The sequence below is a fragment of the Mustela lutreola genome, chromosome 1, assembly GCF_030435805.1.
Source record: "Mustela lutreola isolate mMusLut2 chromosome 1, mMusLut2.pri, whole genome shotgun sequence".
NCBI lineage: Eukaryota > Metazoa > Chordata > Mammalia > Carnivora > Mustelidae > Mustela > Mustela lutreola.
In genome coordinates this window covers 138641114-138659164 of record NC_081290.1, presented here as the reverse complement: position 1 = coordinate 138659164, position 18051 = coordinate 138641114, and the positions used below count along the sequence as shown (strand labels likewise).

The 18051-nt window shown below is 40.3% G+C and overlaps 1 protein-coding gene across 6 annotated transcripts in view; it reads left to right on the top strand.

The window, feature by feature from the left end:
* Positions 1-16637: 16637 nt before the first annotated feature.
* DDX60 (DExD/H-box helicase 60) overlaps positions 16638-18051 on the top strand; it is a 111109-nt gene continuing 109695 nt past the window's right edge. For 3 of the 6 annotated variants that reach the window (XM_059174832.1, XM_059174839.1, XM_059174797.1), the window contains exon 1: positions 16676-16804. The gene's annotated coding sequence lies outside the window, so the exon portion shown is untranslated. Of the gene's footprint in view, positions 16805-18051 lie in introns of all 6 variants that reach the window. The other 3 variants (XM_059174825.1, XM_059174816.1, XM_059174807.1) reach the window with 3 other exon arrangements.

The window sequence follows — 18051 nt, the reverse complement described above, 5'->3', positions numbered from 1 at the left end:
TCTATAAATGGAATAACAAGGCCTGGATGATAGCACATCTGTTGTCAGCATGATTCACTGAATATTTTAATCCCACTGTTGAGACCTAATATTCAGAAAAAAAAAATGCTTTCAAAATTTGACTGTTTATTGATAATGCACCTGATCACCCAAGAGCTCTGATTGGGGATGGGCAGTGAGACTAATGTTTTCATGCCTCCTAACACAACATTCGTTCTACAGTTTATGGATCAAGGAGCCCTTTTGACTCTCAAGTCTTATTACTTAAGAAGTACATTTGGTAAGGCAATAGCTGCCATAGACAGTGATTCCTCTGATGGATCTGGACAAAGTAAATTGAAAATTCTGAAAAGGATTTACCATTTTAAATGTCATTAAGAATATTCATGATTAATGGAAAGAGGTCGAAATGTCAACATTCACAGGAATTTGGAAGAAGTTGAACTTTGAAATCTGAACTTTGAGGGTTTCAAGACTTTAATGGAGGAAGTAACTGCAAACAGCAAGATAACTAGAATTAGAAATAGAGCCTGAAGATGTAGCTAACTTGCTGCAATCTCATGATAAAACAAGCAGATGAGGAGTTGCTTATTATGGATGAAGAAAGAAAGTAGTTTCTTTTTTTTTTTTTAAAGATTTTATTTATTTATTCGACAGAGAGAGATCACAGGTAGATAGAGAGGCAGGCAGAGAGAGAGGAGGAAGCAGGCTCCCTGCTGAGCAGAAAGCCCGATGCGGGACTCGATCCCAGGACCCCGAGATCATGGCCTGAGCCGAAGGCAGCGGCTTAACCCACTGAGCCACCCAGGCGCCCCAAGAAAGTAGTTTCTTGAGAAGGAATCTACTCCTGGTGAAGATGCTATGAAGATTGTTGAAATGACAGCAACGACTTTATAATATTTCATAAACTTAGTTCATAAAGCAGCAGCAAGGTTTGAGAGGACTGACCCCAATTTTGGGAGAAATCGTCCATGAAAAGAAGAATCAGCTGATGTAGGAAACTTCATTGTTTTTGTTTCTTTTTAAAGAAATTGCCACAGCTATCTTAGCCTTCAACAACCACCACTCCAATTAGTCAGCAGCCATCAACACTAGGGAAGACCCTCCACCAGCAAAAATATTACAACTCACTAGAAAGCTCAGAGGATGGTTAGCATATTTTTTTTTTAGCAATAATGTATTTTTAAAATAAAGCATATAAATTTTTTAGACATAAAGCTCTCCCATACTTAATAGACTACAGCATAGCATAAACATAACATTTTTATGTACTAGGAAAACTAAAAAATTATTTGACTCACTTTATTGCAATATTTGCTTTATTGTAGTGGTTTGAAACTGAACCTGAAGTGTCTCTAAGGTAGCCCTGTGTTTAAAAGACTCTGTTATGTTAACTTAGAATTAATTATAGAGGCTTTCTTTATTTAAATACTTCTTATTCACATTTGATTAGATTTCTTTAAAAAACATTTTTTTTATTAGCATATAGTGTATTATTTGCTACAGAGGTACATGTCTGTGAATCATCAGTCTTACATAAACAATTCAAAGCACTCACCATAGCACATACCCTCCCTAATGTCCATAACCTAGCCACCTATCCCTACCTCTCATCCTCCAGCAACCCTCAGTTTGTTTCCTGAGATTTAAGAGTCTCTTATGATCCTATCTTGTTTCATTTTTTTCCCTACCTACCCCCCACGACCTCCCACCCTGCCTCTCAAATTCCTCATATCAGAGAGATCATATGATAATTGTCTTTCTCTGACTGACTTATTTTGCTTGGCATAATACCCTCTAGTCCATCCATTTTCTTGCAAATGGCAAGATTTTTTATGTTTGCACAGTATTTCATTACACACACACACACACACACACACACCATATCTTCTTTATCCATTCATCTGTTGATGGACATCTAGGTGATTGAATTTCTTATGTAAAGTAGTTTCTTGGTGAGCTTGGCTGGTTGAACACATGATTTTCCCTCCTGAACTCCGCACATATAGTAATACAAACCTATAAGGATAAAGTTGGAAGTAGGAGATAGTAGAAGATTCCGAAACCAACAAAATTGTTGGAAATGATAAACAGATGAAGCAGTGGTCTAATTAAATTAGAGAGCAGAACATCAGTCAGCTGATTAATCAACCAGAGAGAAGAGAAGGGAAAAACTTAAAGCCCTGTGCAAAGAGATGCTGATGAGAAGCAAATGAATTGTCTATGGAGCCCCAGAGAAATCCAGAATTCGAAGGCACCAGGCACTTTTTTGTAAGTACTTTTAATTGGCAAACTATGGATATATGTGGGAATGAGATAGGAGCTGAAAACAGGGTTGAAAGAATGTCTAAGGCACAGATAAATTCTACCTTCCCATTCCCCACTTTGTTCATAAAAACTAAACCAGAAAGGCTTCCACCTAGTGACACAAATCCAGAAGACAGCAGATGAATCATTGGAAAGTCTGGGGGAACTGGATTATAGAGGGGGAAATAAGTTCACGTGAATTTAGTATGTTTTTATCTAGAACATTAAAAATGACCCTTATTGATTTTAAACCCCTGAAAGAAAGTGTCCTCTACTCTATGCCAGTTTTTGTCTGTGGAATTGCAAATCTTTAGGTCCTTCTATAAATAGATCAGCTTTCACACACTTTAAGTGTTCCCATCTTAAAAAGTTTATATCTTTTGATTCACCCCATCTTACTGTATTTTGAGTACCTATATGATATCGTGCTTATCTGAACATTATTTATAATAGCAAAAATGGGTGACAACCTAAATCCCTAATTTATGGAATGGCTAAATAAACTCATGGAATTTTAAAGTGGTTATAGTAAGTGATATTTTTGAAGTGTTTGTAATAGCATAGAAAAAACTCATAGAATACTAATGGAAAGTAGAAGAAAATCACATGTACTTACAATGTAAGCACATGATTAAAAAATGTGGACCTTTTTATGACTGAAGATTTTAATGTTTTAAATTGAGTTGATATAAAGAGAAACAAAAAACTTGACTGAATGAGGCTTTTTAATTTTTTTTCTTCACTAGAGGAGAAAGGCAAAACTATCGCAGTAACTGGATATTTAAAAATGGCTTTCAAACTTATCTGATCTAAATAAAAACTGATAGCCTTCATTTTCTCTTAAAATTTGCATTGTACATGCCTCATGGAGATACTTAGTAAGGAAATGTCAAACTTACAAGTGGAACTGTCTCTGCCAGACAACTAGGGACAGCTGTATAACAATTTCTGGAGCTGTTTACCAAAGAAATTCTAATGTAAAAGAATGTGGCTGTCACTCCTTGGGAAAACAGAAAGGAAGGGAAAACATGGTAAAGGAGGAAGTCAGCTGTTGGACCAAAGAAGGAATTAAGTATTAAAAAAATTCCAATCATTGAAGACAGTTGCTCTGCCACACAAAATCCTGAGGTCTTTTCATTGTCTGCTTCTGTAGAACTAACAATTTGCTCAGCACTATTTTGGGAAAGAATTTCTACAGAGCTGGCATATCTTCAGCCCCCAGTGTTTCCTCTCATTGACTCATCAACAGGTGTTAAAAAGAAATATCACAGACCCAGTAAGCTCATTTTAATTTCATACCTGTGTCTCTGGTTTTGTTGGATAAAGAAGCCAATAAATTATTGTTGACATGATACTTTTCCATAGGCATACATATGAATTTATTAATACCATATGTTTATTTATGATTTGTAAATTTAATATTGAGGGTATGATCACACAATTCAAACCTAAACAAATTTCGTAAAGAATGAATTCTCTCTGTAATGAAAGATGCTGGCATTATGATTTTAAGAAAGCATGCAACAACATTGATGTTAAAAATAATGTATTATATCTGGGAAAATAATATTGAAATTCCTTAAAAAGTCACATGTCAGATAAGCTTCAGAAACAACAATCACATCATTATCAGAGAAAAAATTAAAAACAAAACAATATAGTATTAACTGTTATACCTTTGACAAATAATTTTCAGGAATTTAAGCACAAGACATAATTATATGTGACTTAAGGAATGAAGGAATGATCATTCTCACTGTTTCTCCATTTAACAGCCTAGTTTGGCATATTCCTAAACTTGAAAAGAAGGAATGGCTCCTCACAGTGGATTACCACAGCCTTAGTGAGGTCCACAGCATTAAGGTCCTCCTCATTAAGGCCTTCATAATCAATACTTGGTATTGTTAAAATTACTCCTTCCATCCAATCAACAGCCACTAAATAACTTGGCATTATAGAAATGGTTAATTATGTTCTGTTTAGTGCCTATTTCAAAAGTCTCTTAGTCACAATACTCTCTACCAGGGTACCCAGGGGGTACCTCAGCAGCCTTGACATTGCACACGGTTTTTGAAGTCTAGATCTTATCTATGTACAGCTATGGGGAGATTAATTTATTCATTTTATTTGTTTATTCAGGACATACAAATACTATCAATATGGCTTACAAAAAAGGGGATGGGCTGTTGCTTCACACATAGTGCAAGGTCCTGACACACAGATGACATTCTTGAAAATTATTTTGTGAGCTTTGAGGGCTGCTCTATCTTAGGTAATGTCATGACCCAGCTATTGTCCTTCATAGCATCCACAATATTAATACAAGTCTAAAAACTTTTAGTTTTTTGGGGGGGTCTGGATGCAGCATATTCAACTTTGTTTTTAAAATCTTACCGATACTTTAACTTGCAAGTCAGTCCACCTTAAATGGGGTCCCCTCCAACAAATGTTTTGAAACCTATCTAAATTGAAATCAGGAGGCACCCCCATAATTGTCTTCAGAGACTCCTTACTGTAAAGGCTTTAACAACCTCCTCTTATAACTCCCAGAGTCTTTGGACCACCTCTGAGGTCCATGAATTGCCCATGAACTTCTGCTACAAAATACTGCCCTTCCTTAGCTCTCTACTATATACTATTAGAGTGGCATTTACTGACCACAGATGTCGGAGGCAGGCCCCTGGCCAGGGCGGCCTCCGCCATTAAAAGATGGCGCCTGGCTAGTTGCCAGGTTAGGATTGCCTCGTGAGACTAAGCAGAATGCCCACAGAGGAAGTAAACAGCATTGGTTGCTAGCGAAGTTGTTCATTTAGCTGCACAGCCTGATTCGCTCCCTCCTGTACCCTGCTCGCTGATTGGTCATGTAAGCGTATATAAGTGTGTAGACTTGCGGAAATAAGGAGAGAGAAGATGCATCCGAACCAGGCTTCTTGTCGTCCTTGCGGGTCGAGAGCGACACACACACTGGGATCTCCTGGAAATAGAGACTTTTATAGACCCAGAGCATATGACCTTATATATTCAATTGCCCATTATACTTTGGGTCATGGAAGCAATACCTTGCAAACTTGGAATTGCAACCAAGGCCTCCTTGCTATAGGATGGAGCCAAACATGGGCTTTCTGGCACATCCCACTTGTACAAGTCCTCCTTATCTCTTTTTCTTAGTCACTTGCCAGATGCCATTGTGTTGGAGGAGGTCACCTCTCTCCCAGACACTCTGGCTACCTGGAGAACAAAACTGAGTAAACAGAACTGGAAATTTGTAGGTTTTACAGATGGACTCCATCACTGTATGTGATTGAGCTCAGTGGAATGCTGCTGCTTTCCCATATCTTAACTAAGTTGTCCCTGCTAAAGGAGAAGACCCAAGGGTTAGCCTATTTGACCAAACTTTAGATGGTTATCTCATCATGGATGCTCAGAGCATTAATTGGTCCATCTATACATTTTTACATATTCTTGGGTTGTGGCCTAAGAGTTTCTCCCTTTGATAAAGAACTCTGGAAATATTTTGCTTTACAGATATCCAAAATATAAATTAATGTAACAGGTATTTCTGCATACATTAAAGCCACACTACAATACCTCAATATTCATTATATGTGTTTGGAGTTCCAGTCATTACTGATAGTGACTGAAGACTCATTTCACTTATTAGAAAGCATAGGGCTGGGCTCTTTAAAAAAGCATCCATTGGAACTTCTACCTTCCTTATGTGCCCTTTGCAGTCAATTTAATTGGTTTCATTCAGAAGTCCAATGAATTCTTCCAAGAGCTCTTATTTAATTAAACATTAGCAAATGGATTTCCCAGTGGGATCCATGGCCACGGGCATTTATTAAACTAAATTCATAACTCCTGGGGACATGCACTTCCTCCATCAGTGCCACACAGATTCCTCAGCTGTCTTTGATGACCATAAAGAGGGGCACCTCTAAAATTTATGTTTTCAGTGATCACCTCTCCATTTGGTTTTCTCCCTCATGGTCACTCAGGTACCTACTTTGCTTCCTGGGAGGAATTTCTTCTCTTCCTTAAAGTCTCAGTCATCACCACAGCTTAAATTGATGTCAAGGCATTTTATTGTAAGGCCTAGATTATCTTGTGCCCTTGTAGGGGAAGAAAAATTATCTTTTACCCTCTTTGGGTCTCTGGCTGGGCTTAAGAATTAAATGGACATAAGACAGATTAATAGGAGAAAAGCATACAAATCTTACTGAATTTTTACATGTACATGGAAACCTTCACAAGAGAATAGAGACCCAAAGGAGTGACCAGAGCAGGAAGTTTTTATACCTTCTAGATAAACCAACAATAGGGAGGGGTCAAGATGGTGGAGAAGTAGCAGGCTGAGACTACTTCAGCTAGCAGGAGATCAGCTAGATAGCTTATCTAAAGATTGCAAACACCTACAAATCCATTGGCAGATCGAAGAGAAGAACAACAGCAATTCTAGAAACAGAAAAACAACCACTTTCTGAAAGGTAGGACTGGCGGAGAAGTGAATCCAAAGCGACGGGAAGATAGGCCCCGGGGAGAGGGGCCGGCTCCCGGCAAGCGGTGGAGCAACGGAGCACAAAATCGGGACTTTTAAAAGTCTGTTCCGCTGAGGGACATCGCTCCAGAGGCTAAACCTGGGTGAAGCCCACGCGGGGTCAGCGTGGCCTCAGGTCCCACAGGTCCTTCAGGTCCCAGCGTGGGCTTCAGGTCCCGCAGGGTCACAGAAGGATCGGGGGTGTCTGAATGTCACAGAGCTTGCGGGTATTGGAATGGGAAAGCCGGCTACAGAGGCAGAGCCGACAGTGAGCTCCCAGCTTGGGGTTACCTTGAACCAGCTGCAGGCTTGGTGAGCTCGGAGCGCGGCCAGAGGTCAGGCAGATGGGAGTTACTGGGTGCTGTTCTCTGAGGACACACTGAGGAGTGGGGCCCTGGGCTCTCGGCTCCTCCGGGCTGGAGACCAGGAGGCCGCCATTTTCATTCCCGTCCTCTAGAACTCTACGGAAAGTGCTCAGGGAACAAAAGCTCCTGAAAGCAAACCCGAGGGGATTACTGGGCCCGGCCCCTGGTAAGGGCGGTGCAATTCCGCCTGGGGCAAAGACACTTGAGAATCACTACAACAGGCCCCTCCCCCAGAAGATCAACAAGAAATCCAGCCAAGACCAAGTTCCCCTACTAAGGAGTGCAGTTTGAATACCAAGGAGAGCAGCAGAATTCCAGAGGAGGAGAAAGCAAAGCACCGAACTCATGGCTTTCTTCCTATGATTCTTTAGTCTTGCAGTTAATTTAATTTTTTTTCTTTTTCATTTTTTTTCTCTTCTTCTGCTAAAATTTTTTTTAACTTTTACCCTTTTCTTTTTTTAACGTTTTTAAACTAGTTTATCTATATATATATATATATATATATATATATATATATATATATTCTTTTTTATACTTTTCTTTATTCGTTTTCTTTTTTTAAATTCTTTTCTTTATTTCCTTTTTTTTTCTTTCTTTCTTTCTGAACCTCTTTTTATCCCCTTTCTCCCCCCTCACGATTTGGGATCTCTTCTGATTTGGTTAAAGCATATTTTCCTGGGGTTGTTGCCACCCTTTTAGTATTTTACTTGCTCCTTCATATATATTATCTGGACAAAATGACAAGGCAGAAAAATTCACCACAAAAAAAGGAACAAGAGGCAGTACTGAAGCTAGGGACCTAATCAATACAGACATTGATAATATGTCAGATCTAGAGTTCAGAATGACAATTCTCAAGGTTCTAGCCGGGCTCGAAAAAGGCATGGAAGATATTAGAAGAAACCCTCTCGGGAGATATAGACAAACCAACAATAAATGTATCAAGAATTGACAAGTTGAAGGTGTTTGGGCTCTGGGTACGAAATGATGAAAAAGTAAAAAGTTAGTTTATACAGAATCTCTGGCCCTAAATTTCTTGTGTTTGATAATAACTATATCTTCTTTCTTCCTGGTATCGGGAGATGGGGGAAATACCTTTCACAGGAGATCTGTCTCCTGCTTTCAGGGAAGAAGGTTGTGGGGGAGGTCAGAGTGATCTTGTTTCAACTGTGCTTCTCAGCTCTTTCAGCTAATTTATTCAGTATGCCAAGGTGACATATCTTTGGGTATCATGTCCTGAACCTCATCACTATCTTGACTTCTTTGTATCTCCCAGGGCTACATGAGTTCCTCCAGCCAGGCATATCTCCTCTCTCTGGGCCATATCTGGTGAGAAGGGTTCCCTACTTGTCTAGTTCCTCTATCAGCCAAAATAGCTACATTTACCTAACAGTTCCACTTCCTTGTCAGCCAGCAAAATATTTTTATTTTATTTATTTTTTAAAGATTTTTTTATTTGAGAGAGAGAGACTACGGCAGAGGAGCAAAGTGAAAGGGAGAGAGAGTCTCAAGCAGACTCTATGCTCAGCACAGAACCTGATGTGGGGCTTGAGCTCAAGACCCTGAGCTCATGACCTAAGCCAAAATCAAGAGTCAGATGCTTAATTGACTGAGCCACTCAGATGCCCCAGCCAACAAAATTATTTAACAGAGGGACAGACTAGAATCAGGAAGGAAATAGGCTCTTCCAGTTACCCAGATGAGAAATGGTGTTGCTTACTCTAGCCTTTGGAAAGTGAGAGTGAGAAGAGATCTCATATTCTTTAAATGTTAGCAGAGTTCCAATTCACTAAGATTTGAGGAAGGTGAAGATGCAGCAATGATGCCCAGGCTTCTCACTTGAACAGTTGTTAGGAGATAATTCCACCAATTTTGATAGGGAAGGTAGGAAGAGAAATAGATTTGAAAAAGAATACTGTAGCAGGGGACAAGATGGCGGGGAAGTAGGAGGAGGCACCTTTTCAGCCTGTACCTCAAAGTGAGCTGATTACCTACCAAGGAACTCCGTTCACCCATGAAATCAGCCTGAGATCAGAATTATACATGTCTGGATCTCTACAGGGGCAGAAGATCTCTACAGTGGGCAGGTAAAGCGGAGTGGGAACAGCGACTGATATCAAAATTCATATTGATAGGAATATACTAATCATAGGAGATCTTAACACGCCTCTCTCAGAAATAGACAGATCATCGAAGCAGAAAATCAATAGAGAAACAAGAGCATTAAAATGACACATTGGACCAGATGGACCTCATAGATATATACAGAACATTCCACCCTAAAACAACAGAATACTCATTCTTTTCAAGTGCACACAGAACCTTCTCCAAAATAGACCACATACTGGGTCACAAATCAGGACTCAACCAATACCAAAAGACTGAGATTATTTCCTGCATATTCTCAGATCACAATGCTTTGAAACTGGAGCTCAATCACAAGAAAAGTTCAGAAGGAACTCAAACACCTGGAAGCTAAAGGCCACTTTGCTTAAGAATGCTTGGGTCAACCAGGAGATCAAAGAAGAACTGAAACAATTCATGGAAACCAATGAGAATGAAGACACTTTGGTCCAAAACCTATGGGATACAGCAAAGGCGGTCCTAAGGGGGAAATACGTAGCCATCCAAGCCTCCCTCAAAAAAATTGATATATCCAGAATACACCAGCTGTCTCTGCACCTTAAAGAACTGGAGAATCAACAACAAATCAAACTAACTCCACACATAAGAAGGGAAATCATCAAGATTAGAGCTGAGATCAATAAGGTAGAAACCAGAGATACAGTAGAACATATCAATGAAACTAGAAGCTGGTTTTATGAAAGAATAAGATCGATAAACCATTGGCCACACTAATCCAAAAGAAAAGAGAGAAAGCCCAAATTCATAAAATTATGAATGAAAAGGGATAGATCACAACTAACACCAAGGAAGTAGAAACAATCATCAGAAGTTATTATCAACAGTTATATGCTAATAAGCTTAGCAACTTAGACGAAATGGATGCATTCCTGGAAAACTATAAACTCCCAAATTGAACCAGGAAGAAATCGACAACCTGAATAGACCGATATCTAGTAACGAGATTGAAGCAGTGATCAAAAACCTCCCAAAAAACAAGAGCCCAGGACCTGACGGATTCCCTGGGGAATTCTACCAAACTTTCAAAGAAGAAATAACACCTATTCTCCTGAAGCTGTTTCAAAAAAATTGAAGCAAAAGGAAAACTTCTAGACTCTATGAAGCCAGCATTACCCTGATCCCCAAACCAGGCAAAGACCCTACCAAAAAGGAGAATTTCAGACCAATATCACTAATGATTATGGATGCTAAGATTCTCAAAAAGATCCTAGCCAACACGATCCAACAGCACCTTAAAAAGATTATCCACCATGATCAGGTGGGATTCATCCCTGGGCTACAAGGCTGGTTCAAAATTTGCAAATCAATCAATGTGATACAACAAATTAATAAGAGAAGAGAGAAGAACCACATGGTCCTCTCAATTGATGCAGAAAAAGCATTTGACAAAATCCAGCATCCGTTCCTGATTAAAACACTTCAAAGTATAGGGATAGAGGGAGCATTCCTGAACCTCATTAAATCTATCTATGAAAGACCCTCAGCAAATATCATCCTCAATGGGAAAAAGCTTGCAGCCTTCCTGTTGAGATCAGGAACAAGAAAAGGATGCCCACTTTCACCACTCTTGTTCAACATAGTATAAGAAGTCCTAGTAACAGCAATCAGACAACAAAGAGAAATAAAAGGTATCCAAATTGGCAAAGAAGAAGTCAAACTCTCTCTCTTCGCAGATGACATGATTCTTTATATGGAAAATCCAAAAGACTCCACCCCCAAACTACTAGAACTCATACAGCAATTCAACATCATGGCAGGATACAAAGTCAATGTGCAGAAATCAGTGGCTTTCTTATACACGAACAATGAAAATATAGAAAGGGAAATTAGAGAATTGATTCCATTTACTATAGCACCAAGAACCATAAGATACCTGGGAATAAACCTAACCAAAGAGGTAAAGGATCTGTACTTGAGGAACTACAGAACACTCATGAAAGAAATTGAAAAAGACACAAAAAGATGGAAGACCATTCCATGCTCTTGGATCAGAAGAATAAACATTGTTAAAATGTCTATACTGCCTAGAGCAATCTATACTTTTAATGCCATTCTGATCAAAATTCCTCCAGTATTCTTCAAAGAGGTGGAGCAAATAATCCAAAAATTTCTATGGAATCAGAAGAGACCCCGAATCGCTAAGGAAATGTAGAAAAACAAAAATAAAACTGAGGGCATCACGTTACCTGATTTCAAGCTTTATTACAAAGCTGTGATCTCCAATACAGCATGGTACTGGCATAAAAACAGACACATAGACCAGTGGAACAGAGTAGAGAGCCCAGATATAGACCCTCAACTCTATGGTCAATTAATCTTCGACAAAGCAGGAAAAAATATACAGTGGAAAAAAGACAGTCTCTTCAATAAATGGTGCTGGGAAAACTGGACAGCTATACATAGAAGAATGAAACTTGACCATTCTCTTACACCGTACACAAAGATAAACTCAAAATGGATAAAAGACCTCAACGTGAGACAGGAATCCATCAGACTCCTAGAGGAGAACATAGGCAGTAATCTCTTCGATATCAGCCACAGCAACTTCTTTTAAGATATGTCTCCAAAGGCAAAGGAAACAAAAGCGAAAATAAACTTTTGGGACTTCATAAAAACGAAAATCTTCTGCACAGCAAAGGAAACAGTCAAAAAAACAAAGAGGCAACCCACGGAATGGGAGAAGATATTTGCAAATGACAGTACAGACAAAAAGTTGATATCCAGGATCTATAATGAACTCTTCAAACTCAACACACACGAAACAGGCAAACATATCCAAAAATGGGCAGAAGATATGAACAGACCCTTCTCCAATGAAGACATACAAATGGCTATCAGACACACGAAAAAATGTTCATCATCACTAGTCTTCAGGGAGATTCAAATTAAAACCACATTGAGATATCACCTTACACCAGTTAGGATGGCCAAAATTAGCAAGACAGGAAACAACATGTGTTGGAGGGGATGTGGAGAAAGGGGATCCCTCTTCCACTGTTGGTGGGAATGCAAGTTGGTGCAGCCTCTTTGGAGAACAGTGTGGAGATTCCTCAAGAAATTAAAAATAGAACTTCCCTATGACCCTGCAATTGCACTCCTAGGTATTTACCCCAAAGATACAGATGTCATGAAAAGAAGGGCCATCTGTACCCCAATGTTTATAGCAGCAATGGCCACGGTCACCAAACTATGGAAAGAACCAAGATGCCTTTCAACGGACAAATGGATAAAGAAGATGTGGTCCATATACACGATGGAGTATTATGCCTCCATCAGAAAGGATGAATACCCAACTTTTGTAGCAACATGGATGGGACTGGAAGAGATTATGCTGAGTGAAATAAGTCAAGCAGAGAGAGTTAATTATCATATGGTTTCACTTATTTGGGGAGCATAACAAATATCATGGAGGACAAGGGGTGTTAGAGAGGAGAAGGGAGCTGGGGTAAATTGGAAGGGGAGGTGAATCATGAGAGACTATGGACTCTGAAAAACAATCTGAGGGGTTTGAAGTGGCGGGTGGGGGGTGGGAGGTTGGGGTCCCAGGTGGTGGGTATTATAGAGGGCACGGATTGCATGGAGCACTGGGTGTGGTGAAAAAATAATGAATACTGTTTTTCTGAAAATAAATCAATTTAATAAAAAAAAAAGGAATACTGTAAACTAAAAGAAAAGAGGCTCTTTGGAAAACAGATTGGTTAAAAATCTTTCCAGTATTTCAGAGAGAGAGAGAGAGAGAGAGAGAGAGAGAGAGAAGTAAATGGATCATGGACTAAATAAGCCTTTTTTAGGTTTAGATTTCTCAATGATTGGATCATCATTGGTCATCTTTGACAGAGCAGTTTCATCTTTTCTGGACTAAAGGGGCCTGAGGATTTGGAAAAGTGTGAAGATGTATAGACCACTAAAGTGTAGATCACTAAAGGGTACTGTGCCAAAAAGAGGAGGTATGAGACAGAGCAGGAGATCATTTTTATTAGTTTAAAATAGACCTCAGTCTATTAGTGGAGTGAATGGTGCATTTTAGTCACCTGGTGAAGTTGTGGATACATCAGTCTGAAGAAAAATGGACTGAGATGCTTGAGGAGGGAACTGAATCCAGATCATAGAGGGTTAATTATGTTGGCTATGGATGGTGCCTGGTGTTCTTCTCAGGCTCTAAGCTGGGGTGGTGTATGGAGTTATCCCTGAGAGATAATTGAAAAAAGAGATACCCTGTCATTAGAAAGAACTTGAGGAGAATATATAGTGCTGTAGGATTGGAACCATTATTGTAAAATATACAAAAGCCTTGGGGGTAAGAGTAAAATGCACTGGCTGTGTTTATGAGCAGTTAGATGGGGTACAAAGTTGGTCGTTTTCCTCAGTATCCAGAGACAAACAAATTTTTGAGTTGTTTCAGATTATTCAGTTGCAGGCACAAGTGTAGGGGAAACTAAATAAGCTCAAGCAGCTGTACATGTTAATTAAGGGAAAACTGAAGTGTTTACTTACAGGGTCATCCTGGTAAGACAAGAATTCAGGAGTCCCAAGAAGCTTAAATGCAGGAAATAAAAGGGAGGGGTCTGAAAATTAAAAATGTAGTTTGTGATTCTGTTTGTGATGATTAAGATTCTGGACAAAGTCCAGGGTGTGCATGGGAGTAGGTGGCAGTAGGTCATTGAAGCTGAAAAGGAAAACTGGGGTTTTTGTGTGTTGTTTAAATACATAGGGTGGGGATTGGGAGGGAGACAAACCATAAGTGACTCTTAATCTCACAAAACAAACTGAGGGTTGGTGGGGGGAGGGGATTTGGGAGAAGGGGGTGGGATTATGGACATTGGGGAGGGTATGTGCTTTGGTGAGTGCTGTGAAGTGTGTAAACCTGGTGATTCACACACCTGTACCCCTGGGGATAAATATATATGTTTATAAAAAAATAAAAAATTAATTAAATACATAGGGTGAAATACTGAAAATGATTGGGTCGTGATTTATTGAATTCTCACTTGATGAATTTAAAGTCAATAAAAAAATCATAAAGTATTATATACACTAAAAAGCTTATCTCAATAATTTAACCAAAACAGAAAGCAAAATGAAATCCTTTGTCTATTAGTGCAAGGCTTTCAGCTGCAGAATGTGAATTTGTCTGAGATCATGTAATAGAGAAGAATATAGGGTAGACCTTGGGGTTAGACCCGATTTTCAATGTTGGCACCATTTACTAGCTGTGTTATCTCTCTAAGCCTTATTTATTTCATCTATAAAATGACGAAAATAATAGCACAGAGCTCATGAAATTGTGAGAATTAATGTAAGTATAAATATAAAGATACTAGCATATTGCTTAGCACACAGTAGGCTCCTCAGTTAATGCTGCCTCTTTAAACAAAATCCATTATTTCTGCTCCTAGCAAATCAGATGTTTTCTTTCTTTCCCTCCTTTCCTTCCTTCCTTCTTTCCCTTCCCCACGCTTCTCTTGCCTTCCCTTCCCTTTTTCCTTTCCCTTCTTTCCTCTCCTCCCCTCCCTTCCTACCTACCTCCCTCTCTTTCTTTCTTTCCTTCCTTCTTCTTTCTTATCAGTTTCTTATGAGTTTACAATAGTGTATCAGTTTCTTATTGGTACTGTAACAGATTACAATAAACTCAGTGGCCTGACACAACACAATTTATTCTCTTATAGTTCTGAAGGTCAGTGTAAAGTTTTTTCCGGCGAGATAAACACAACACCAGGCAAAGTGGGTGCAAGGCAAGATTTATTAAAAACACTCTCCGGGGAAGTTTCAGGGCTCAGGGGAAGGGGAGCCAGGAAAGTTGCACCGGGAGGAGGTGGGCACCCTCCGGGTGAGGTTTCGCCACTCTGGAATGCAGAGTGGCGGAAGTCGCGCCCAAGGCAGGGAGGAGGGGGCTTTTAAGGGGTTTTGGGGAAAGCTCAGGGGTCTTTTGGCAAGTTTCCCTTATTTGGATATCCCGCTGCTCATCGGGATCCCATTGGTCCACAGGAGCCCGGGGCAGGGGTCTCAGATTCCTGCTTAGGCCTTTGTTCTCCTGTCCGAGCTCAGGTCTTGTGGCGGGAACTTTCGCCATCTTTAGTAGCCCTTCCTGCCAGCCCAACAGTCAGAAGTCCAAAATCAGCCTCACAAAGTTAAAGTCATACCTCCCTCTTTTAAGGATGCCTTTGAGCCCACCAGAGTTATTCTGCGTAATTCCTCAGCTCACAATCCTTTATTTAGTTTAGTCCACAGAGTAACTTTTGCTAGAGAATTTAATATGTTCACAGGTTGCAGGAATTAGAACACTGACTTCTTGGCAGGAGGAAAGAGGGGTATTACTATTATTAGAGATGTTAGTGAAGGACAGATATGAATATAGTATAACTTTAGACCAGTCATGTATCAAGTTCCAGACTTTTAAATTTTCTTTCTCAGTTTCATCATCAACAAACACATCACAAATTTGCAAATAAGGGAATGAATGAATGGACACCTAATGGATGTGAGAAATGTTCACCCTCTCCATCCCAAACTTTTTCTTTAACAACTTGACTCTCCAATTTATGACCAGAAAATGTCATTCACTGCTCTTTCTGTTCTCTGTTTTCTCTGTGAAACAGTGCCCACACATCTGCTCTTTACTCTCCTTGCAGACAAAGCAGCTGTGGCTTCCTATTGTTGCTAAGATTACCCAAATCCACCGCCACCTCCACTCGCCTCCTCCTAGAATTCCAGTATATTTGCACATTGAAATTAAGCACACCAAAAGGCTTAAAAGAAAAAGAGGCTAGTGTTAAAACCCAAACTGCAGACATCCCTAGGCAGAAATTTTGTGGAAATAACATTAAGGCAGAAATTAAAGTGAGCATGTTGCATTTTCATTTAATTTTTAATGGTGTTTTTGGCCCAGGAAATCTCCAAATATAGTTCACACATAACAGTAATCATTCGCTTCTCATAATGGAAACTCGGGAGTTCATGTATTCTTCCATACGGTTTCTGTTTTTGTTTCTGCATAAAGATGGAACTGCAAGTCTTCACCTCTCACGGGAGAACTTCAGATTCCACACTGTTACCGTTCATCTATTTCTAAACAGCTGCTTCTCGAATTTATGTTTAGAGGTCTCAGATTCGTGTTTCCTCTATTTTATGTCCAAATTCCAAAGCCTTTATTATTGTTTTTGCTATCTCTTAAGGTTCAGATTGAAGAGAAGGATGCTAAAATTTACTTTTCTGGAAACTGTTTTCTTTCTTCTTTCCTGAAGGAAAATGAAACTTACCCATCCCTGAGAGGAGAAATGAAACCGAAACTCCCTTCCAGGTTATAAAAGACTGGCTGCGCCGGCTCCGCTACACAGAAGCCCAAGTTCAGGCTATGTGTCCAGCTTACACTCCGGCTCCAGGTTCGTCCTCTCTCCGTCACTTCTCCTCCGGCGGGCGGCCAGCACCTGTCAGCGCTCCTCAGACGCAGCAGGTGGGGGCGGGACTCCAGGGGGAGGAGGTGTGGGGAGTGGCAGGTGCTCCAGCAGGACCCAGCTGGGATGGGGATGGGGATGGGGGTGGGGGGAAGGTTGGGACGGGGCCTGCGGAGCCGGCTTGTAGATGACAGGTGTAACTAAGGGAGAGACTTGAAATGGAGATGCCCCACAGGGGGTCAAGCTCTCCGGTCTGAGCGGGAGGAGGCCCAGAGTCGCTCTGGGCACGCGGTGCTCATGGTGTGGGGCGCTGCGGGCGCCACCAGGAACCCCCAAACGGTGCTGGACAGGTCTTTTTTTTTAATATATATTATTATTATTTTTATTTTTATTTAAAAATTTTTTTAAGTTAATTTATTTTTTTTTTTCAGCGTAACAGTATTCATTGTTTTTGCACCACACCCAGTGCTCCATGCAATCCGTGCCCTCTCTAATACACACCACCTGGTTCCCCCAACCTCCCACCCCCCACCCCCCACCCCTTCTGGACAGGTCTTTTTGTTGGCCTTGGGAGGCAAAGCCTGGGGGGGAGAGAGTGGGAAGGGACGCTGGTTAGGAGTGCCAGCGTCTAAAGTCTGAAGGAGAGCAAAGGCATTTAAGGGATCCTCTTGAAAGGAAGGGCGCAGGGGATCTGGGGCCTTGAGGAGAAACTAAGAGAGGTCAGATCTGAGCATGAACAATAAAATCTAGATGTGGACAGCAGCAAGCAGCTTCCTAATCCACGCAGAACCTGATGCTCAATTACAAACTTGCAGAATCAGAATCTGCATTTTAACACTATGGAGTATTATGCCTCCATCAGAAAGGATGAATATCCAACTTTTGTAGCAACATGGATGGGACGGGAAAAGATTATGCTGAGTGAAATAAGTCAAGCAGAGAGAGTCAATTATCATATGGTTTCACTTACTTGTGGAGCATAACAAATACCATGGAGGACGTGGGGAGTTGGAGAGGAGAAGGGAGTTGGGGGAAATTGGAAGGGGAGGTAACCATGAGAGACTATGGACTCTGAAAAACAATCTGAGGGGAATGAAGTGGTGGGGGGTGGGAGGTTGGGGTACCAGGTGGTGGGTATTATAGAGGGCACAGATTGCATGGAGCACTGGGTGTGGTGCAAAAATAATGAATACTGTTATGCTGAAAATAAATAAATTTAATTAAGAAAAAAAAAAGAATCTGCATTTTAATATCTCACAGGTGATTCCGCCATACCCCTACATTTCAGTGGTTTCATACAATAATA